Source organism: Acipenser ruthenus, chromosome 2, assembly GCF_902713425.1.
Source record: "Acipenser ruthenus chromosome 2, fAciRut3.2 maternal haplotype, whole genome shotgun sequence".
Classification (NCBI taxonomy): domain Eukaryota; kingdom Metazoa; phylum Chordata; class Actinopteri; order Acipenseriformes; family Acipenseridae; genus Acipenser; species Acipenser ruthenus.
In genome coordinates, this window is record NC_081190.1 from 6595635 (window position 1) to 6621237 (window position 25603).

At 38.4% G+C, this 25603-nt stretch overlaps 1 protein-coding gene across 4 annotated transcripts in view; it reads right to left on the minus strand.

The window, feature by feature from the left end:
* Window positions 1–25603, minus strand: part of LOC117404128 (cotranscriptional regulator FAM172A) — a 173171-nt gene that overhangs the window by 121137 nt on the left and 26431 nt on the right. The gene's annotated exons all lie outside the window — the stretch shown is intronic.

The following is a 25603-nucleotide window of genomic DNA, read 5'->3' on the forward strand; positions in this document are numbered from 1 at the left end:
CTGTGCGATTATATATAGCTACTTGGCTAGCCTAATTCAAGATAAATACATGTGATCTTGCTTTAGCTTCATAAAAAAAAAAAAAAAATCAGAGGAATGGAATTGATGATAAAAGCACATGGGAGATTAGACACAGACAGTTGCTTTCGGACCAAAAAACATGCTTTTCAACAAAGGGCCGCTGTATCAAACAGTGATACAAAGCCTGCAGCGATTGTCTGCTCTCTTGCCAGCTTTCAATGCTTTAATTCTGCTGCCCCCTGGTTCTGCGCTCTGACATTAAGATCTGCACGGCCACCAGAGATAATTATTCCAACCTTCAGGCCATCAACCGCTCATTTTTGATCATGGATATATGAAAGCTGTTTTTTTTTCCTTTCCTGCTTCCCAAGGCTGCCTAGTCGATATCAGCGAGAGGGCAAAATAAGCGATGCCTATAAATGCTCAAGGAAAAATTGCAGCCGCCTCGGCATTATAATCCTTGGCATTTCAGACTGTTTTTTTTAAAAATAATTAGTTCTGTATTTAAAGCTCCACTCTTTGTTGTGCTTTTAAAGCAAATGCAGTTAATTGTGAAAGGATGGGTGAATCAGGTAAATAAGATACTACCTGATAGAAGATTTTACACAGTCGGAAAAAAATGAGAGGCAGACGGACACAGATAAAGGTAGATAGTTGGCTGAACAATGATTTCCATTTATTGAGCCATAGAGATATTTTTCAAGATAGACCTTAATGTCAGCACATCAGTATAAAATGAGAGTTGTAAAAAGTCACAAGAGAAAAGACTGGATAATTTAATCCCAAGACCACCCAACTAAGGGAACACATATCATAAACTGTGCTGCTCCTAACTGAGCAGTCTGTCGTTCATGATGCAGATTTCCTACGTGTCTCTGGCAGAAGGGGATTTTTTATGCATTACTGTTAATCTGGTTGAGGTAGTCTTTCAAATGGCATGTTTACACAGATATTAAAGTAAACATGTTTAATCCCTGCACAAGTTTCTACTCTAATGTTACAAAACAGATGAGAAAAACTGGTGTTCTTCCATATCGTTTACACTTTCAGAATACCAATTGCACATCGAAAAGAAGAAAGAAAAATGCCAAAAGTAGTTATTGCAATATCAGAAATAAAGATTTACATAATGCAATTTTAGCACTTAACAGGGTGGGGTGTTTTTATTGATGTTTATTTTTAAGCATGCAATTGCATAATTTTTTTTAACACATTTACAAATATTACAGTAAACTTTAAAAGCTATCAACATAGGCTAAAACTAAGCAAAAAGGCAAACATTTTGTCAGACGTCTTTGTCAGAGTTTGTCTACTTCACAATAGTTTTACCTTCGAATGTAGGAATAAAGTGTAACAAGTTAAGGATCAAAAAAAAAAAAATGTAACGTGAACCTCTCCTTAAAAGTTAGTTTACAAAGTTTACTTGTCAAAACTCAAAAATGAAACAGAACTTTATAATAATCTATTATTTTATCTTTCAGTGGCATCAAAATTTAAAACTACAACAAAAGAAGAAACAATTGCACTGTCCCTTATAAGTTTATCATAGTAACATCATAGCAAAGTATAATACAACATAGTGGATGTATGGTAAAGCATAGGTACTATACAGCCTTGTAAAGCACAGAGAGGTATGGTAAAGCTAATAAAAGCATGGTAAACTATGATAAATGCTTAGTGTGGGAAAATTGCAAATTTACTGTGCAAATATACTGCAGTAACTATTGGATCATCCTCTTGCTACAAGTTACAAGAATAAAAGACCACTAATACCTTTTGTTCCTCAAATATTTAGCTACAACCCTCTGGATGCCAAGGTGCAGATACCAATGGTACCTTACAGTACATACATTTTTGTTCTACCTGGTGTAAAATAAAATGAGTTTGCATGCTTGCAAAAATACAACAGCAGGCTGATACCATGTGTTATCACACAGACTTGCACTGTGCCCAGCAAGCAAGCCAGCAAAGAGATAGAGTGTAAAATGCACTTTTAACATAGTTGTTATCTATGTCAAAGGAAGATGTGGCATGTCTACTTTCTAAACTTGCTCGTTTTTGCTTGGAAGAAATATTTCAACATTCTTGATTAAAGTGGCCCTACATGGCCTTGTAGACAGGAACCCTGAGATATATTTGCACACCATTTCCATGTACAAAGTCCTGGGAGGAAAATGTTCTCTTTTCCTTTTCCATCTACAAAGTACTTTAACCAAAACTCAGTGGGGCACCTCTACTTAATTGCCAAGTGCGAAACACATTGGAAGCAGGCTAAAAAAAACTTATTTTGGGGAGTGTTTAATACTACAGCAACATAGAGAGAATTATAGATGTGTTAAATGGTTAGGTGTTCAGTTGTAAATCACAGTACTGGCTCATAATTCACAAGTTGTGATTTTGAATTACAACTGATTCACAGCAGTGGAATGCTCCCAAAAAAAATAACAAATACATAAATAAATCACTGTTATGAAGAGATGCATTTGAACAGCTACTTTTACCATTGTAATCATCATATTAAAAAAAATTAAAAAAAAATAATCAGTGTACACAAAAATAATGCATGGCAGCTTTGTAGGACAATGCTATCCTTGTTATTGTAGGATATTAATATGAAACCTTAACTAACAGTGTGAGAAAAAGAAAAGGCTACTGTATTCATGCATCTGAGATTGTTTAATTTATCGAATATTACTCTGCCCTGCCTTTGATCTTTCTCGGTGCTCAGCTCTCTGCTTACTATTCTGGGTGGTCTCCCATCAGGATTCAGTGATCACAGTCTCTCTCTATTGGTTGCCTTCCAGGGATTCACATCAGCTGTGTTCTTACATGCATCTGACAACTTTATTAGCTCTCTCAGGCTGTGCTTCTGAGCATCTCCACAGCGCACACACACACATTTTTTTTTTCTTCCAGTTGGCTCAGAACAAATAATTATAGAAACACTTCAGCTGTTCTACTCAATAATAGGGTACCAAATGAAGAGAAATTTCACATTGCATGTAAGTCAGGGATCAGTTTTTATGTACAGGCTGAGAAAATCAATCCCAGATTGATTTTAGTGTATATATCTTTATTGTCAGAGGATTAATTGATGAATTTTTCATTTGATGAGTCAGGTGGAAGGGGCGGTGAGGTGCACAGTGAGTGGAGTTCTAATCCCCTCATGTAACCTGACACAATGCAGCACTTCCTTTCATTCAGGGTACAATAGTGTGCTCACTCTTACTGATGTACCTAGACCCACTGAACCGGCAATCAAAAACTCTACAAACACTTGAAGGCCAACAAACAAATCAGAATCATCACCACAGGCAGGCTCTGATGAAATGATAAAAGCAAAATCTAAAAGCTGACAGGAATATTGGCTTGGAGGTCAATGCCACCAAAAGCATTTCCCAATGGTGTACGGTATGCTTGCTCCAAAAATGTAAATATAAGGGTTTCATTTTTGTGTCACCATTTAAGAAAACGATCATTGAAGATCATTAAACGAAAATGCAATGTCCACCTTTGGCACACTTTTGAGTCCTTAAATTTAACTTTGAGTTGTTTGTTTTATGAAATTAACAGTTTCATTTTACTTTCACAAAAAATTGTGCGAATAAAATGTTGGTGTGGACGCCATGATAAATCTGTCCCAATGTGTCAATATTTTTAGTCCACAATGTAAGTACACATACCTTCCTGGCACCCCAGAGACCCCTTACATCCTGAGGCATCCCAAGCAATTTCCAGGCATGCTACACCTGTGTGTCCCAGCAAGTTACCCACATGCACATAATAGAATCTTCAGCATACTGTTGTTATTAAATTCTGATTACTATTTCCTGTCAAGTGCAGTGCTGGTATTGCCCTTCTGCATCTTATCAGACCTTTTCCGTTAACATATCTATCAAGTAAAAGTGCTGTTTCCACTAGCAGAATACATAAAGAAAAGACACAAATGTGCTCTGAATCTATAACACCAAAAGACATAAGTAACACATAAATGGTATATTAAATATCTGAATTTACTTCCAACTGAACCGATCCTTTTTTAGTAATATGTTTTGTTTGTTTAGCTTTATTTCTACAAATACACACAGGGAGAAATGTGGTCCTATTTTATCATCAACGCGACAAATAAAACATCAGAATCTTTAAAAAAGAAATATATTTTTTTTATTTTATTTATGGTTTAAATGCTAACTAACCAAGGGTTTACAATCAATTACTACTTAAAAAGCACTACCAATTTTATCACTGGTCCTACTTTTCTTGCATTGAAGATCTTTTGGTTATATATTTTTTTACTTTAATAGGGAAACAACATTAAGCACCATAAACCTGCATTCGAAATGAAGCGTCATGTATATAACTATGTTTTTAATCATCATTTAGAGTTTTTCTCTTGTTACTCTTCCCCAATTCAAAATTTGAAAGTCACCGAAATAGCGACTAGAGGATCAATGAACAATCTACTTTCCTGCTGTCCAGCCAATCACTTCCTTTAACACAAAGCAGCACATGTTGCCAAGCCACCGAACCCTGGAGAGTTCAGCTTGACTGACATTGGCACAGTGGGGTGAACCAACTCAAAGGCCAATGCAACTCCCAAGCCTAGATCTGTAACTCAGAGCAACCGGGATTTGAACCAGCAGCCCCATCTCTTATTGCTCACCTATATCTCACTATGAGGAAGCTACTTCTTATGGGTGATAGTGTGTTTAACCATAATTAGAAAAAAAAAAACACATTAGGCTATAACCCAATATAGGAACCCCTTTCTTGGATTTATAGACATCTTCTGTGCAACACCTGACTGAGGCTGCAGAATTAAAACCAGTTGTGATTGTGGTTTTGGAATCTCTTCTCCATAAGGCATTGAGCCAATACGAGCAATGTGCATTTAAATAAAGCTCTAAACTGCTGTCAGGTAATTTCAGATCTCCCCTACAGTAATTGACCTTGCTGGAACATAAAACTACTGCTACACGTTCACAAGGTTAGCTGGCGACAGCGTGTTGTGCCACCTGCCTGGCAATGTAATTATTTGACACTACCAAAAAACTATTACAATTTATTAAAGTATTACGCTAAAGGATTTGCTTAAATTAGTTAAATCAGAATAATTCAAAATACAATGTCATACAATACACTTGGAAATGGATGCTGAGCAGTATCTATTACTCCTTGTAAACTTCTACCACCAACCTTTAAGGAAATGAATAGCAACGCCTGGACCAACCAATTCTAAATTATTATTTGTTTATTTAGCAGACGCCTTTATCCAAGGCAACTTACAGAGACTAGGGTGTGTGAACTATGCATCAGCTGCAGAGTCACTTACAAATGCGTCTCACCATAAAGACGGAGCACAAGGAGGTTAAGTGACTTGCTCAGGGTCACACAATGAGTCAGTGGCTGAGGTGGGATTCGAACCGGGGACCTCCAGGTTACAAGCCCTTTTCTTTAACCACTGGACCACACAGCCTCCTAAATGCCCAAACTGCCTGGACCAAACAATATAAAATAAATGATACACTATAGAAAATACTTTCCAAACTCATGCAGTGTCACAAAATCATTCCACAATTGTGAATTCTAACTGCTGTACAGTAGATAGCAATTTTCACAAATAGCTTCTGACAAGTTCTCGCTGTTAGGGAAATGTGTTACACAGCTAGTCTTAATAAGGGGTGGCTTCTATGCAGCAGCCCTTTCTAATGCGGAAAGGGTTCCACATAACACTGGGATAGAGAACCCCCTAAAGACATGTGCACATCCTACCCAAATGTCCACAGATTTGTAATGACCTGCCAATGAGCCTTCCTGTGGCACAACAATTCATTAAGCACTATTGCTCATATTAGGAACAGTCTTTCTGAACAGACTTGATTACCCCACTAGACCTCAGGCCTGCTCAGAAGGTGTTTCAAGGCTTCAAATCAATTTTTGTTCGTTAAGACCTAATAAACTCTGCCGCAGTATTCATAGCATATTTTTATTTGTGTTCACCTCACACTGTCTGAATTATAATATGACAATATGGGATGGTATGACACTGCGACACAATCTGGAAGGAGATGACTGTGATTTCTTTCCAGGCAGGTTCTTATTTGAGCCCAGTTTAATGACAGGAAAGGCACAAGTGGTTATATAAGCCAGCCAGCCAGCCAAAAAAACACAACTTCCCAGCACTTGCATGTTTGTTATCACCTCTAACCATTGGCCTGACTGCCAGGTACGCTACCAATATTAACACGCACACATTCTTGAAGGCCTAAGGCAAGATTAAACACAATTAAACACAAGTCACTTACTAAAAGCATGGCACTAAAAGAATGGGCACATTGTACACAAAATAAGTCGTGGTAGTCTCACCAAAATACACAACTAAAGAATAAGTGTTACAATGTGCCCAATGCCATAAAAATCATAAGGAACAAATTATACAACTAGTCTGTGACTACTACTACAGACTGCAGGGATAGCAATAAGACTCCTGTCGCATAGGAACTTCAGCCATTCCAGTTTTAATACAAGCTTGATTAGCCAGTGTATAGGTAACAAGCTCAGGTGTATCTCATACTATTTATTGTTAAACCAGGAATGGATCAAACTGCTATGCGATGGATCTTTTTTACATCCCTGTACTATTAGACGACTATTACTACTACTACTACTACTACTACTACTACTAATAATAATAATAATACTGTGACAGCTTAAACCGGGACCAGTTATAAGGCAGCATAGTAATGGCTTCCATTTTCCCCAATACAGCGTTATAAAGGGGGAGCATTGTAATAATAATAATAATAATAATGGTACATCCATTCACACATTTTACAGTGCTTAATCAACCTCTAGACATACAGTAGAATGACACCACTGCTTTAGCAACAGTGTCAAAATATGTGTGATAATATTCTCTAAACCCTTCATTTTCAGTAATAGACAAATAGACAGCAAGGTTGATTGAATATCACCATAAAGCAGAATATTAATGCATATATGTTGAATTTTGTTGATTGAATCAACACCACCCCCCACCCCAACCCCCCCGGTTATATTCAAATATATAGAATCTGAAACAGCAGTTATTAAAAAAAAAAAAAAAAGAAACGCAACAACATGATTTAATAATGTATTTCTCCTAATACAGTATCATGCCACGTACATCTTTCTTCTGCATTCAAAAACTAATTAAGCTTTTTGAAATATCATTACAAGTATGCAATCTTGCTTTAGAGGGCTGATGCTCCTGTTGAGGCCTGGGGCCAATTTTAGATGCTTTGTAAATTTTAATTGTACAAAGGCATTTCTGTAGCAACTCTCACAACCAAGTTTCAACAACAATTAAAGGTTAAGTGTTGCTATGAACACGCATTTTTCCATCATTTAAATAACCAGGAATATCAGAAGGTAAATAAGTTACTACAAGACTGTTCTGCCTGACACATTTCCCACAGGCGCACTGTGACGTAGTTTGCCCCCTGCAGTGAGCAGCAGGGAAATAACAAACAGCCTTGACAAGAGCTGTAAACTCTTCCTTGGCATCAAATCAATTGACACTTGGCTTAAATAAAAGAAGCTCCACAAGCTCAGTGAAAACGTCTTCATTTCCAAATAATATAACCATATTAAGTGCGGAATAAACAACGAGAAGTGTTGAATCGGTAAAAATAATTCACCACTTCCAGTGCCTTTAGGCACGAAAAACAATGGATCATTTTTCTTACCAATCAATTCAACACTTATCATTGTTTATGCCACTTAAAACATTTCTTCCTAATTGATACTTGTTCCATAATGAGAGTCAATTGTCAATTTGATAATTAGATTTGTTTTTTTGCTCATTTGTTACGCTTAGTTCAAACAGTTAAAATGTTTGTCTCTTACATTGCGGCAATGATGAGTCTCTCTGAGATTGAGTTTGAAATCCCACTTTACACAGACACAAGTGTCTGTTGTAAGTGAAGATAGAAGCAAGCACTATGTTTTAGCTGTAGACAAAGGAATGTGAACCGGGAACTGAGAGGAAAGTTATTGATAGTTTTGCCAAACCTAAAACAGATGCAGACCTAAATATCATTGCAGGCGATCGGTATGTAAGTGGGCTGGTAGCTTGTCTGAACAGTGGTTAAAGCCAGGAACTAAACGCAAAAGCTGAGTTTAAATCAAATGTCCATGTAGTTGATGGAGGTTTACAAAGTGATGATAAAATGTATTTTGTTAAAACAAAACCAAAAAATATATAGTTGTTGCTGTTTAAACAAGAATGACATAGCTAACCCAGAACACTGATCGATTGGCAATCAGTTACACTATTACACCTGTACGTAATTTAGCAAGCCAGGCAGGAATAAAAGGACAGGTTTCAAAGACAATAGTTGTCTGTGGGGATGTAAGGAACTGTGTATAGTCCTGAATGTGGTGCACATTAAAGAATAAAGAGTATATTTGTGATTGTATTGTATTTAAAGCCAGTAAACCGTGTCTGAATAAAGGTACAGTCGGAATCCTGTTGAGTTTAGTTAGTGCTCCAAAACATGAGCTAGGGTTTATTTTTGTTTTATATTGTTTGTCAAAAGAAGCCGTGTTCTCACTGGAAATGGGGCACCGTGGAAAAATAAACATACCCGTCCTTTGTTGTCGAGCATGCTTTATCCACCAAAGACGTGTTGGGAACCCAGAACTGTGTTCAAAATTATACTGTAAATAAAGAAGCTTTGTCACAATTTGTAATTACGAAAAAAAAAATGTTTTACATTGTTAATGTATAATTGTATTTCCCTACTTTTAGCAAACAATATGAAATGCTAAATTGAAATCGCAAGCCCTTTTCTAAGTGTTACATTTGAAATGTGTAATACTAATTCCTTGATTGTTGCGTAATAAAATGGTATCCGCTTTTCTGTTGAATTGTTCTGACTCACTGTGGTTTCGTTAACAAATCCACAGTTTTCTGTGGATTCATAATTCAACAATATATCTGCCCTGCACCCCCCTTCTCTTCACAGCCACTCAGCCACTTTTAGTTAGTGGATTTGTACAATTAATCAATCAAAAGATTAACGGTTGAAGTCACAGAAATGTTTTAAATTAGAGCGATGAGCCAGTGTCAATCATTTTCTTACCTGAATTCCCTCCACATAAATACACTAACTCTGCTTTACATAGCCAGTGCCAAAGCAATGGATATTGTGAGGCAGAAAACACCCCTGGTGCTATTTTCAATGCATCAAAATAAGCCATTTGTACCTGATGGCTGGAGGAACCTAAGCCATATTTCACCGCCCTAATGACTGAGGATTGTGAGGTTTTTCCACATCATTGTTCTCACAGCTTGGTACGGTGCGCATGCTGTTGAAGACCAATATCCGCATAGCCCTAGAGGTATCAGTAAAGACTCCTGGGAATCTGTTTCACTGGCCTCATTACTATCTCCTGGAGAATCCTGGAATAGGGATCTAGAACATCTGCTCAACTGATGAGTGGTCACTAAGTGATCTACCTTAGGGGCTTGTGAGCGGGTAGCGTCGGCAAGGAGACTCAGAGACTGGAATGCTGCAGTTTAAACGCTCACGTGCACATACTTACATTTACAAAAAACACAAAACAACAACCCACACTGCACAGCACCTTCACCATCACTACTCCAAACTAACACCCGTGATCACCCTTTTTATAGACCTGTGGCTGGAGCCTAATTAATCATTTATTACATTTTCGGTTCCAGACACATTCCCACATGTTTTTTCAGGGCGGAATTACCCCCTCGCTGCCACCCAATATTCGCTTCACACCCGTGCACCAGCAGGGCTTTCACCCTGCCACAGGGCTAGAAAAAGGAAATTAACCTCACACTTGCAGAACTGGAAAATGCCTAATTCGTTGGACCAATGGCTGGCATCTGCACCTATATATACACACACACACACCTGAACGGGGTTCCAAAGGGGCTTTACCACCAAAGTCCCCTGCAAAGGCTTGACCTCAATCCACTTTCATTATTTTCCAATGAATACTCACTTGTGAACTCCTCTGTATTTGGCAAATATTCATGTGGATTGCATAGTCACTTGAGATACTGCTGTGTGAAGGTTATGTTCTGTCTGGCCTCACATTACCAGGAAAGGAACATAAAAAGAAGACATCATTCTCACTCTCCCTTTGTCTCTGTGTTTTACTTATTTATAAGAGTACCTTTGCAGGAAGAAAGTCTTCAGATGAAATTATATCTATACCAGGGGGATCAGAATGTGGAAGTTCAATACTACTTGATAAACTTGCCCCTGCTTGAACAAAAGGTAGACTTAAAACAAAACAAGAACAAAAAAAGGCGATAGCCAAAAGTTTGAAAATCCTTTTCTTACCTCTTATTAGCGTTTGCTACATTATCACTGGTCCCCTTCTTGTTTTGCTGGACATCTTTTTGCTGTTTGCTTGCAGTTGTTTTTTTTTTTTTTTTTTTTAATAGAACAGATTTGTATAGTACCAGTATAGATTTTGACAGTTCTGTGACCACGCTTCTACAATGTATGGTCCCTGTCCACTCTTGAAACCATGGGGGTAAAACTGACCTACATCACAGGAAGCGCTTTTAACTGTCTTACTTTTTATGATGTTTAACAATCATCGTGCCGGTTTAGGAGCTGATCAGCACTGCATTATAGAAGTAGGCATGTCTTTATATTATTAAGCACCAGATCCATCTAGTGCTCAGCTATGTATTGCCAGCAATGCAAAAGGAAGTAGCTGATAGATAGATCTTCCCTCTATAAGGATACTTGCCTGATACAGAATATGGCAGGAAATTAGATGTGGCGAGCAGCTACTGAACTGAACAATTGCTCTAAGAACCACTCTAGATAAGTGTACACATCATAAAGTTAAGGGGGGGGGGGGGGGGGAGTAACCCAAAAATAAAAAAACGGACATCTGAAGCTACATACTCTTAAACGTTTCAGAATCTGCCACACCACAGATCACTCCCTGTGCAGAAGGTAATGGGATCCCACCTGAGGCCACTTAAAAGGCTGCAAATCTGCAGGGGAGTGGTGGAAAGTCAAAAGGATGTGAACATTTTTATTTTCATCAATGACGTCATCTCAAGTATACAATGCTGATCTATTCCACAGAAGAAACTGGACAGGTTGAGTGCGAGGGAGTGGGTGTTTATAGGTCAGGCCCCCTGAGACACTGCACCAACTTGAGAATGGCAGCAGAACAGTTTGTCAAGTCCCCAGTTGTCGACCTGTGCAGAAACAGTGTGTCAACAGAAATGTGTCTCTAGGGGAGCCATGCGAAAGAGAAGGCATTTCATTCCAAAGCGAAAGAGAAGGCATTTCATTCCAAAACTAAGAATTTAATTCCATAATACACATAATATTCAATTAAATCTAAATATTATACTCTACAAAAGCAACACAGGGATCGGACTGAAAATGTGTTTAACAGTATGTTGACTGTGACTAGAACCATATGGATACTACGCAAAGTCTAATTCTAAATACACCTGCAAATCTGATCATTTGATTGATCCTTGCAACCATCACCAAGAGTTGAGCAGACATTGGACTAAGAAAGTAACAATTAGTGGCAGCTATGAACAGAATTCAAGCCTGTTAAATCTAAACCTCTCAATACTGTCAGTGCCATGCTTTGAGTTCACCTCCTCCTCCTCCTCCCTAACCTCCCCCTCATTTTCGGCCTCACCAGGGGGGTTGGTAGTTCAACTGCCTCCCTGCTTATCTGTCAATGTTGGCAGAGAGATAGCAATCAAAATTTCAAGGCAGAACCAAGTGCCCCCAAAAGCAAGGCTGAGCACCAAAACCATGCAAATAAAAACATTGTGATCCACAACTATATTTATTCTGCATTTTAAAGAGTGAATAGGTTTTCTGATCACATGTACTAAGGAATGCCCACAGCAAGGTTAATCATAATGAAGTGAGCTGTAATAAGGAGCTGTTTAAGGAGGCAGTGTGGTCCAGTGGTTGAAGTCCAGGGCTTGTAACCAGAAGGCCACCGGTTCAGATCCCACCCCTGCCACTGACTGACTCACTGTGTGACCCTGAGCAAGTCACTTAACCTCCTTGTACACCATCCTGCGGATGACACGTTAAATCAATATCCTATTGTAAGAAACAGCCTACCTCTGTAAAGTGCTTTGTGATGGTGGTCCACCATGAAAGGCGCTATATAAAAATAAAGATATTACTATTATTTATTATTTAATATTTAAGATGCCTCTACCGAAAGCACTAAAAGGCAATGTAAAACTGACATTAGTAAAGAATCAAACATTAAAAACCACTCTTATTTATTAAAAAGGTATTTAAAAAGGTCACCGAGGACAAAGCCAGTATGTGTGTTTTGCTTTTAACATCTCAATGCCCCTCTCAGCTAAGGCAATCATCTTATAAGAAGCAGCCTACCAAAGCTCTTGACATCATTTGTCTGTGCATTAACATACATTAACATACCATTTTATTTAACAGCATCGAAAGAGGCAAGAGGTGATTCAAATCTCTGCGAATGTGACAAGTTTACTCTTGTATTTTTGCCCCACACATCACACAGAGGCATTCCCACTTCCAACCTATATTCCAGAATAATAATGCAATGTGGCAGCCTAAGAGCCCAGGGCAGGCCACAGCAGGTCAAGGCCCCGGCACCCCGGCTGAGAGAGACAGCGCCACACACTGTGCGGCTTCATGATTAGCATAACCATTATATATGCTGTTCTACTAATGACATTGTTCATTAGAAATAACTACACAAATAAATAAAACGTCATGGCGCAGGACACCTTCATGTTTCTCTCTCCTTTATTCATGTTGGAGTATTACATTTACTCTGATCAAAATGAAACTCTCACTGTTGGTAGAGGAATGTTGAGCTTGAGACTGTACATGATGTTCACAGGAGGTTTATGAACACATAGAAACGTTTTTTTGACATTGATGTGTTTGAACATTGTAGTTTACACCTCCAAGTCCGGTCCAAGTCTCTTTATGGCATTTGATTGGGTATTGCTATTCATGCATTTAAAACATTGCTATTTATGTACAGCATTATGACTATTGGTCCATTTGATTTACTGGAATAAACGAATACGGAAATATAAATTTGTTAAAAATAATAATAATAATAATAATAATAAATAATTGCTTGTATATGTCCAGTTTAATGCACATCTTTTCCAGGAGAAAAAAAATACTACATTTATCACAATTGTGCATTAGTCTCACTCTTGCATAGCTTTATCAGAGCAGTAGGGGTGCCCATGTTACAGCCCAAATGTCATTTACTTAAATCAGATTTCAGATGTAACGTGGACATCTGTCTAGAACTAAGACCCTATAAACAGCAAGACTTTGACATTCAAAAGAGTGTCGTACCCATGTGACATCTGAAATCCCTTTAAGGTAAACGGCATTGCGCACGTACAGCACCAGAACACATAAACCACTACGTCACTACACACCGGCTCCAATAATGCCACTCAACCATATCCAGCTGGAAACACATGCCACGAACCCTGTTGCTTTACACTGCTAAAAGATTTGTGAATCTCTGTTTATTTCATTTGCTTTACTCACTAACCCGATTCCTTGAAGTCTTTTGACTGAGTGCTGAAGAGGTTTGTTTGGATGTCCACTTATTAAACTCATATAATGTAAAAAACGACATTCAATCCAGTGATGATTGATATTTAAACACTCTTTCAACCTTGACTCTCATTCTCCAAGAGGCCCTGCTGTCGTTGTGTGGCAGGAAAAAAAAGCTTCTTGTGCAAAGTTGGCGAGGTCACCCACTTGAAACCCCTCCTCGACTTTGACATATGCCGTGGGATCCTGGTGGCTGTGAAGCAGACGGGACCTTGGTATTGAATCATACTCCTAGGACGACACCTCCAGCACAAAGAGCAGGAGGACTGCTAGATGGAGTAGGTCCAGAAAATCTCCATACAAAATGAGAATAGGTAACCTCCGGGCCTTGTGTGCTATCTACCGCACCACAAACATCACTTCAATAACAAGCATACGATTTTAAAATGTTTAACATTTCAAAGAAAACATAGAAAACGTTCTTTAGAAACAGTCAAGAAAAGTCAAATTAAAACAAAAACCCATGTGAAAATACTGATTTACATCAAGAAAAATTCCAGGACTTTGTAGATACATTTACATGCATGCATAAATAAATTTTAGTGCAATACAAGGTCTGTTTAAATGCAGCCTGTGTAAATAGAAATACATCTTTGCAGTTTCAGTTGAGCTGTTTTTCCACACAAGTAAGAACATGATAACAGCCAACACTTTTAAAGATGGGGGGGGGGTAATCCACTGTTTATTATTATTGGTATTTATTTTTTAAGAACTATAATTGATAAAATAGAAAGCATTGTCCTCTAACTGCTCAGCCACAGTACTGATTCCATCTGTCTGTCTGCATGTCTATTCCCCCAGCCTCCACTAGCCTGCCATCTCACTGGCTCTCAGCAGCTTGTTGAATGTTTATTTCCAAGGGGTCTATACTGCTGAAGGTACTCATCTCCTTTCCAGCAGGCGCTTGGGTGCCAAGTGACAATCTCAGCTCCTTGTAGCATTTTTTTTTTCTAACCATGAAGGATTTTAGCTATTCTCCAGAGCAGGTGAACAGGTGGTTGGTAATAGGGTTGAATAAATCCTGACAAAAGTTATAGGGGGGGGTGTTTGATGACTGAATGTCAGGAAATCTGGGGCACAAGCACCGCCCAGATGTGTGTTTTTAGAAGTTTGAAGAGGCCAGAGGGTGTGCTCTGTAGGGCATGCACATGTGCTAGTGTGAGGGAGCTTGCTGGAGTAAGTTAAGATGCAGTGACAGAGATGGGGAAGACGTGTTTTATTGTCCCAGCCCCGTATTGCACTTAACCGCATTTTGCCATTTAAATGTTTCAGTGCTCATCACTGTCGCTCCTCATCTTAAATCAGAGCTAAGCCTGTCAGTCCTTAAAATCAGTTTTATATAGATATATGCAGTATAAATATCTTCCCCAATTTTAAGGATGTGTTTTTTAGCCCGAGGACTTCAGCATAAACTCTGAAAGCTTGCAGCAATTCTCACTTATTTTATTTGGAACAGAGCAAGAAGAGAAATGATTTTTCTCCACTAACCTGATCTGGGACCCTGTTGACCTGTATTTAAACAATAAGTTCCCGACCAACGATCAGGTACTTTTGGAAATATCTGTTTCTTCTCTCAATATAACACAATCACAGTTTCTGAGTCTGCGTCTCCCTTGAACTTTTCCACCCACCAGCAGAAAATCTAAGTTCTTGACATTTGGATATTGGTTTATGTTTGTTTACTTCTTCTCAGCCTCTCTTAATAGACTCCTGATAAAGAAATATAAATCCTGTCGTTAAAATGCACACGACACAAACCAGAATGTATATCATGTAGGGGTTTTAGTTTCCCAACGGTTGAAGCTTTATGCTTTAATGTTTGTAACCAAGCAGAAAACTCTTTATTAGAAGCCTGGCATCACATTTTATAAAGTACTGCAACATGCAGTATGCAAACATGCAAACCACATTTATATGGAAGAGAAAACAGTGAAGAAATATTAGATATTAAATAAACTGTCTGAAACGTTTAGGCAAAATTATAAATGTTTAACACTAACTTTTAAAAGCTCTAAACTATTAACACCCATAATGGAATTTGCATGGCAAGTTTTTAAACAGTATTTTTATGTACGTAATTAACATTTTGAAACACAAATGTTTTATTCAACAATCTGAGATAAAGAAAATATCCTCACTACAAAACGATGGCAAAATTCCACCTACAATATAATATGTACAAACTAAAATAATAATACAAATAATAAAAAAAGCAGGGCTGTGTCCGAAGGTTCGTTCGCTAGCCAGGGATTCGAAGATTGTTTTAAATCTTCGAAGGTTCGTCAGACGCCTTTGCCGCACTGTGTTTTTGGTTTTTTTTTTTCCTGTTAACAGAAACTGTTTGACAATATATGAATACTATAAATCACACATTAAATGTCACTCACATGTGAAATTCGATCTTTTGATTTGTAGAATGCATATTACGTAAACAAATGTTGTTGTATTAAAATCCGCTACCAAATCGTTATAGGCAGCAACTCTATATGGTGCCGCTGCCATGTATGGAGCAGGTATAGTATCCAAAGCACTGGGGCGGTGCGATTGTAGTGCTTCAGTAAAATATGTACTGAATATCTAGTGTACAAGACAGTGTAAGAGGAGTACTATGGTAGAATATGCTTGAAACAAAATATATGATAACACTAATAAAACTGAGCACCATCCGTCCCTCCCTCAACCCCCAGCTCGTGTTATCCAGAAGCAAACCTTTAATTTCTTCATTCTCCATCTCGACAGCAAAGCATTGTATAGCGTAAGCTGTATTGAAAAACATGTCTTGAAACCCTACTGTTTGGGATTTTTTGTTAAATGCCCCGACGGCCATAACCAATCTCTGGGGTCACTTGACAAGCGTAAATTCATATTATTAGTAGTAGTATTAATATTTTTAGCAGTAGTAAAATGTGACTGATAACCTGCTTGGAACGGTGACTGTTAAATAAAGCTTTGTTTTGCTTCAGTCCGCTGCAGTTGTGCAATGCAACAAGCTTACTGTATGTATCAGAAACATCTTCAATTACGTGGAAATAAACAACATGCATTTTTATTTTTATTTTAATTATAAAAACATGATTACTGTTCTATATAACAGATTTTTAATCTGGATGTGAATGTTTTATTCCATGTATATGGATTACCAGTAAAATAATAGGATTTTCAATCAAATATAAACAAGTAGCTATGGTGACGTCACCAGTAAATTATGCAAATGAATACCATCGAAGGTTCGAACCTTCCTTTGGTAACGTGTTCCGAATATTCGTTGCAGCCCTAAAAAAAAAGGTTCAATTTATTTGTGCAATTGTAATTGTCAGAATATTTTCTTAAACATAATTCATTAGATGTCCTGCAGTATTTACTATCTGTTCTCTAATGAATCTTATACAATCCAGTATATGTGTGTGTGTGTGTTTGGGGGGGGGGGGGGGTATCTAAAGGGAGCGCACAGCAAATTGCACTGGATTGGTGATAATGAAAAAGCAACACCATTTATTAATTTTGTATACGTTATCCACAGCCTGAGAGATTTCTCGGAGGGGAAGAACAAGTCTGAATCCACCATATACTGCCACAGGCACAATGTGAGAGAAACTAAACAAGTTAATCCCGGAGGGAGAGAAACTGCCCGCAGCAGCAAACGACCTACTATACCTCACTAGCTAGTTTTTTGATGATATAATTTGTTAATTTCTGAAAATCCAATTATCAACAGTTTGGCTTGGCAAGGCTAATAAATGCATGATTCTTAATAATGTTTCAAATTTTCAGATCAAAAGTAACATTTTTTTCCCTTTTAAAATCAACAGTACACAAAACAGACCCCATGAGTATTCTCTGCCATGATCTCCATTTTATGTTCTCTTCCTTTTGGAATCTGCCCCTATTTAAAAAATGCATGTTTTTTTTGTTTGTTTTTTCTTCCCAAAAGTAATAAGCTTGGGAAATCAAGTGTCTTAAAACAAAATAATGTGTTTCTATTTTTCATTTAAGATAATAATAAAAATAACACATAAAAAAATTGTGGAATGCAAATATTTAAACCCTTGTTCTGTATCTCAACTAACCATCTTTCACAGTGAGGAGAGAGGTACCAGTAAATATAGCCAGCAGCGTCATACATACTTGTACAGAAGAAACTGAATGCATTCTTCTTATAAATTAAAGACTATAGAAATAATGTTTTCTCCCTTTCTGATCAATTTTTAATTTACCCAATTTAAGCATGCTGTTCCCAGGCTTCTCCAAGTAATTATTGTGTTTTATTGACAGCCAGTATCTCGCGGGAGGCTATTTAAAAAAAGTTTAACCCCTGAGCAAGTCACTGCTTCTCTTGCCTTTGAAAGTGTCAAGTGCATTGATTTTAACTGCAGGGAATGTTCTACCTTCTACTACCCAGAGAAACAACCTGGAAACTCTTAAAGCAAGCAAGGAAGCAAGATCAGCCCCCTTTATCTACACACACACACGAGAAAAAAGACTAATTCAGCAATTCAGGCCATTTCAACTAATGTTAGAGGCGAAAAAAGTCACAGACAGAAAGGATCAGTGCCTTAAGCCCAAGGATAAAGGAAGGGGGCATTGGGGAGGGTGGTAGAAAGAAGGGAGGGGGCATTGGGGAGGGTGGTAGAAAGAAGGGAGGGGGCATTGGGGAGGGTGGTAGAAAGAAGGGAGGGGGCATTGGGGAGGGTGGTAGAAAGAAGGGAGGGGGCATTGGGGAGGGTGGTAGAAAGAAGGGAGGGGGCATTGGGGAGGGTGGTAGAAAGAAGGGAGGGGGCATATCTTAGATACAGTACTACAAAGCGATAGAGAGGAGCTGGTTTTGAAAAAGACATCAATCGGACTAAAAAAAGAGCAACATGACAGAAATTAAACAAGATTCCTATGTTTGACTTCGCCGCATCTAGCCCCTTCTCAGCCTCCCATTGAAATTCTGGTCATACACAAACCCCAAGGCTTTTGACACACTTTTGAAACACCACACCCCCCCTCTTTCTTTTCTCCAAGTCTCCCGAGCCACTAGTAACTGTCTAACAAGAGCAAAAGGAGAAATATGGATCGTATTTTTTATTAAACACCATTTGATTTTGTTTTAGTTTTTTGAGGGAGGGGGCTTTTTTTCTGGAATGCGTAGTTAATTTTCTGTTTGTTGGGGAGGGGAGGGTGGGGGGAACACAGACACAAACAAAAAAAAACACTTGTTTAAAAAAACAAGAAGAAGAAAAAAATAGCAACCGCCGAGTTGCTGTATATTCATTGCCGTTGTCAAGCGCTCGTTTTCACTCATGCTGCTTCAAAACCGCTGGGAAAAGAGATCTCAACCTACTGCTTGAGGATGCTCATCCTTTCCAGTCACGTACACACTAGCAGCTCTGGTATATTTTGGTTGGGTCAATGTCAAAGTAACAGCAAGCTAAAACAAGATGCTTTGAGCAAGCAATCAATTCGTCAGGAAAGAAAATAAGAAACAGAGGGTACTGTAGGTGGGGTGTGGGGGTGAGGATAGATTTTAGTGCATACTTAATTAGCTGCTGGCATGTTCTTCTTAATATTGCAGCATGAAACAGCAGTTAATATCCAGCAGCACTCTAACATCACAGAAGGTTGTATGCACTTTTAATACTGAAACAGTGCCTAAAATAGCAGAAGGTAATTGTAACCCAAGACTGCAAGCCGTTCACTCTCACTCGCTCCCCCTCTATTCTCTCCCTCTCTCTCTTTTTTCAAATTCAGTCCTGACAGGGCCAGAAGGTAATGATACAGCTGCCATGATGCAACAAGCAGACCTGTCTTCTGTCAAGAATTGAAATCATAAAGGAATAAGCTGTCATTAACAACCTCCCTGCAAACACTGGAGCTGTCATCTCATTGTTTCCCTTCGCTGGCACTGGGACTGGTGCAGGCTCCTGTCGGCTGTCAATTCAGCAAGTCTCTGGGATTTAAACACTTCCTGATTCTCTATCATAAGATAGCAGGGAGACACCTAAATAACTGTGCAGAAAAAATACATATTACCTTTAATGAAAGGACATCTTTCATTCATGAATCTGTGCTTGCACAGACACCCACCTTATCTTGCTGGGCTACACTTTCTTTCCCCCTGTTCATCCAAGTGGCTTTGTGCCAAGTATGATACTACATTGCTATAACTGAAGTCAGTAAGGAAATCTGTGGTGTCAATTCAGAGTAGTGGTATCTAGGGCCTGATTAGTAATTGGGATGAACTCTTACCTACCTCGAACCCAGCTGTTGAAATGAGTTCCCCTTAGACATTAGAGGTACTGAATGCAGCAGAGGTTTCCAAGACAAGTTTGTGTGATTTCTTTGTATGTTTTTCAAATTGCGACTGTGCAATTCCCTGTAGTCAGTGTGTGTGGAATGTATGATTTATTTCTGCTAGGGATCCATTCCCACCATTGTTTTTATTTACATTGGCTTCTCGTGGTGTTTTCAATAGCACAGCGTGCAGTGCCACCCGTTGGTTGACTGCAATGTAAAAGTTTAAAAAACTTTTTTTTTTTTTTCTCTCTCCAAAGGAAAATCAATATCTCTAGCAGTATATTTACTGTTGGTCTTTAAGTGTATTCCTAAAGATTTAAACAGGTAGCTATTCAAACCAACCTGCAATTCTAATTGGCTGTAAAGTTTTTATGTAGGTGTGACCTCTCCAGTTTGTAAAGAGTGAAAGGTGGAATGTATTATTTCTTTACTCAAATGCAGACTTTCAGGATCCTACAAAGAGATGATCTGTGTTTCATACATACAAAATCCCATAAGCAAATTAGTATGAATCTATAAAATATAGTGCTGCTTTCCATACAGTAATTAATTACAAGCTTCGTTCTTTCTTATTCTTTCCCTTGAAAAACTAGCAGCTTGAACACAGTTTCCATAGGCAATGTTGGGAAACATCCATCACACATCCAGGATTAAGATGGATCGTTATCCTATAGTGCCTCAAAAACAAAACTGATCACAGTGAATTAATCATAATAATTACTGCATTCAACCAACCTTTTTACAGCAGGGGTTTTCCTTACAAAAAAAAAAAAACCAGCACAAACACACTTGTGGTTCAATTCTCAATATATCCTTTTTCTGTTTATGAGAGTGTCCCGCTGACAGCAAACAGACTTACTGAGATAACCAGCAGGTTTCAAATTTACTTTCATCACATTATAAAAACAACGTACAGAACCTCCAATAGAAAACTATTGTATCCATACTGTACATATTCTCCTGTACAGAACTGGGTGACGAACAAAAAAAAGAGATGGAAATAGGGGAAGACAAGTAAAGTGGCGCAGACATTCAAAAGAAGAAGGCTGTGTCTATTAATAATAAATATAAAATAAATGAAATTTATTGCACTTTTTTCTGGTGTCCCAAAACGTGCGGTATCCCGCTTGCTGCTTGTTCAGAATACCGCCGCTAGAATTCTGACTAAAACCAGGAAAAGTGACCATATTACCCCTGTTTTGGCCTCTTTACACTGGCTCCCTGTGCAGTATAGAATCGGTTTTAAGATTTTGCTGTTAACTTACAAGGCCCTGAATGGATTAGCTTCTAGTTATTTGCAGGAGTTACTGACCCTGTATCTTCCAAACTGCACTCTGGATCACAGGATAAGGGGCTGCTCGTTATTCCTAGAGTCAACAAAAGCAACACAGGAGGTAGGGCTTTTTCTTGTAGAGCTCCTAAATTATGGAATGCTCTGCCTTCGTTTGTCAGGGAAGCTGGGACCGTTACAGTTTTAAAGTCAAGACTAAAAACGCACTTTTATAAAATGGCTTTCTTATCTTAGTAGGTTTTAATGTAACTTTAAAATTGCTACTTTTGTATTATTATGTGTATACTGTTATGTAAATGGTCTGACTGTGGCAGTTGTATGTGTAACATGCTATACAAATGCTTGCTCTTTTCTTTCTGTTATGTACTGTACAGTGCTTTGCGATACCTTTGTATAAAAAGTGCTATATAAATATAATAAATAATAAATAAAAAACAACAAACTAATACATACATAAACAGATAAGTGCTGGGAGCAGACAAAAACTACTACACATAATAGTAATGATACACATAATTATATCTCTAACGACAGCAACAACAACATTTTTACAGTGTCAAGGTACTATAGCCATTAGGGAGAATGTAAGTTATGTTGCAACTTGTTCAAACACAGCAGTTCTTCCAAAGCACTGAAAAGCGATGTGATCGGTTAGCTGTGTGTTCAGATACTGTTGGGAGATTGACTGGGGGGAGCAACAAGGGACCGACAAGTCAGGTTCAATCCACACAACAAGATCAATACCTAATGGTAGTATTTATTTAGCTGCTGCTTTATATTACAGAGTGTTTGACTTCCTCTACTATGAACGTTTTCTTTGAACAGCTTTTTTTTTTCTCAACTCAATCTTACATATATTTTCTTAGGATCAGGCTCTTACTGTTATCTGGTGGCATCATAAATTAGATTTTCCATTTGAAACAAATACAAATAAAGGATGTGAACATGAGATGGACACGAGGTGGTGCCAAACGCTAGGCAAAGTGATTTAAAGGTAAAGCGATTTAAAGGTGAAGTGATTTTAGCCGTGTTGTTTTTATTTTTTTTTTAACACATTTATTTAACTTTACATTATCCTAACAATTAGATTGCAATGGTTCCTAACCCTTCGTCAGCATCAATAATATGTATTTATTGTTTAAAAACAAAACCGTACTATCCACAGTAAATGCCTTTAAAATGTCACAAACACAAATATAAACTACAAAAATAAATATTATATTGTCCCTGGAAACTCAAATTGTACAAAATCTAATAAAAAAAAATTGTCAGCACATAACTGTGCTTCGATATGCAGTGGCATTGTGCATAAGAAAAGCAGCTTCAGTATATTCATCGACAAAAAACACAGAGAACTTGTATACACAACAAAAAAAGAAAGATAGAAACCTAAAAAAAAAAAACATTCCAATCAAAACAGCGCTGTTGTCAAATTTTCAGGGTTCTGTACTGTAGATGGGGGGCCCATATATTCTGAATTGAGTTGCCTCTCTCAGTCATCAATTTTCCACAATAAAATCATATTTTTTTTCTAATATACTGTAGGAGGTAATAAGCAGGGTATTGTAAACAATACAGTAATACAATGCAGTGCTGGACCCTAACCAGGAACTGCATGTGGAAGCCTACATACAGTATATATATATATATATATTTTTTTTTTTATACTGTACTGTATCAGGTAATAAGCAGGATATTGAAAAGAATGCAGTTATCAAATACAGTGCTGGAATTAATGATGCACTGTTTATAGTGATATGCAGTACACACAGACATAGTTTCATGAAAATGAATATTGGCTAAAAAAAATAAGTAGGGCTAAATCAATAATTTTAGAAGTGATAAACCATTTCTTCATCTCCCTCAGCTCTCCTGCAACTCTCAACAATCTATTCTGCCAGTAAGCAGGAGCTGCGATTGTGGTATGTGAAAAATGTAGATTTTTTGCAACCTTCAGAAGGCAGAAATGTAGCATGTGCACTTTGAAAAACAATGACTCCTGTTTCCTCGAGTCGGACGAGGACGTGCTTGGTATCAAAATAAAGACAATCGATTACTGGTGTTTAATCACCATTAAGGATTACCCAGGATATTCAGAGTTATGAAACATGTTCATTTTAAACACACTGGGGGTGCATTTGCACCCCTGCCACTGATAAAGCAGACAAAACAGTATTCCTGTGCTCATTAACCAGCTGAACTCTGACAGAACATCATTTGTTTTTGCATTTGGACGTTTGGCTTCTACCAAAATCTACCGACTGCATAGCAATCACCTCTAAATCAAGAGTCCAATGAGCCATATGGCCCAAGAGGCATTTGTTGGAAAGCCTGGTTTAGCGTAAAATCACAATTTATAAGTGCAGTTCGTTCTCAAATCAGCATAATGTGTACCCACGTAACACACTCTTTTAAGTTACTATCAGAACTTCCACCACTGTAATGTTTCTTAACACAGCTGTTTGATTATTAACTTAATTCCTGTACTTGTCATTCATTTTGCAAGCACATCTTCAGATACTGTATGCATGAGAAATCAGCCCAAATGTGTTACATATGGGTGTAAAGTACAACGATCACACCATCACTGTCATTATCCAAGACGAGGACCAGAGCACTGGCTTCACCTTCTGAGACCGAGTAAAAATCAGAAATGAGGACCAGTGCCATCCATCTGCACCATGAAACCAGTCAGCAAAACTCAATCTCATCTTGTTTCAGTGTCAGCTTTCTTGAGGTAACTTCCTCCATCAGATTAAGCTGGAGAGACCCATTTCTGCTAGGCTGCAATCCTGCCTGTAGCTGACTCAACTCAAATCTTTCTGATACAGGCCTGTTGTCGACTGGAAACAAACAGACCAATTTTTACATTGCTTTCTCTCTCTCTCTATTTAACAATGTAAGCATGACATAAACACAGCATGATATATGCCATCTTCTATATGCACACAAACTTAATAATGTCCTAAGCAAGTTTTATCCCAATGGGACAAGTGGTTCTGCTATATTAAAATGTAAGTGTGACATACAGACAGTCGATGATACATTATGGACCTTAAAGAAAGTCCTCAGCAAGTTTCATGACAATGATACAAGGGGTTCTCTTGATACCTGCCTCTGCTTTTTCCCCAGACAGGGATATGCATCACAGACAGGGATATGCATCACAGACAGGGATATGCATCACAGGCAGGGATATGCATCCCAGGCAGGGATATGCATCCCAGGCAGGGATATGCATCACAGACAGGGATATGCATCACAGACAGGGATATGCATCACAGGCAGGGATATGCATCCCAGGCAGGGATATGCATCACAGGCAGGGATATGTATCACAGGCAGGGATATGCATCACAGGCAGGGATATCCATCACAGGCAGGGATATGCATCACAGGCAGGGATATGCATCCCAGGCAGGGATATGTATCACAGGCAGGGATATCCATCACAGGCAGGGATATGTATCACAGGCAGGGATATCCATCACAGGCAGGGATATGCATCACAGGCAGGGATATGTATCACAGGCAGGGATATGTATCACAGGCAGGGATATCCATCACAGGCAGGGATATGTATCACAGGCAGGGATATGTATCACAGGCAGGGATATGCATCACAGACAGGCATATGCATCACAGACAGGGATATGCATCACAGGCAGGGATATGTATCACAGGCAGGGATATGTAACACAGGCAGGGATATCCATCACAGGCAGGGATATGCATCACAGACAGGGATATGTATCACAGGCAGGGATATGTATCACAGACAGGGATATGCATCACAGACAGGGATATGCATCACAGACAGGGATATGCATCACAGACAGGGATATGTATCACAGGCAGGGATATGCATCACAGACAGGGATATGCATCACAGACAGGGATATGCATCACAGGCAGGGATATGTATCACAGGCAGGGATATGCATCACAGGCGGGGGATAACAATGGTAGCTATTATTTTTGTTTCTAATGCAATTGAGAATATTTCTCAAATAAATAATATACTTGTATTCAGCTTATTCCTGCAGAGGAAAAGGGTTATTGGGTTTATCTCTTGAGTCACCAAATGTTTTAATAGTTCAGACACATGCAAACCCATTGCCTGGCCTGAAGCTAGAACAACAATATATTTAAAAATAAAATAGCACAGTCTCTGATAAGTCTATAGGCTGATTCATTAGGGTTCATGTCATTTTAAAGTTGAACTGTTAGGTTTGACAAAACTACAGTTACTACAATACAATCAGGTGTACTGCAAAATCATTTAAGCCAATCGGACAACTAGATTAGATTACGGTGCACAAATCACACCCACATCACAAAAGGGATG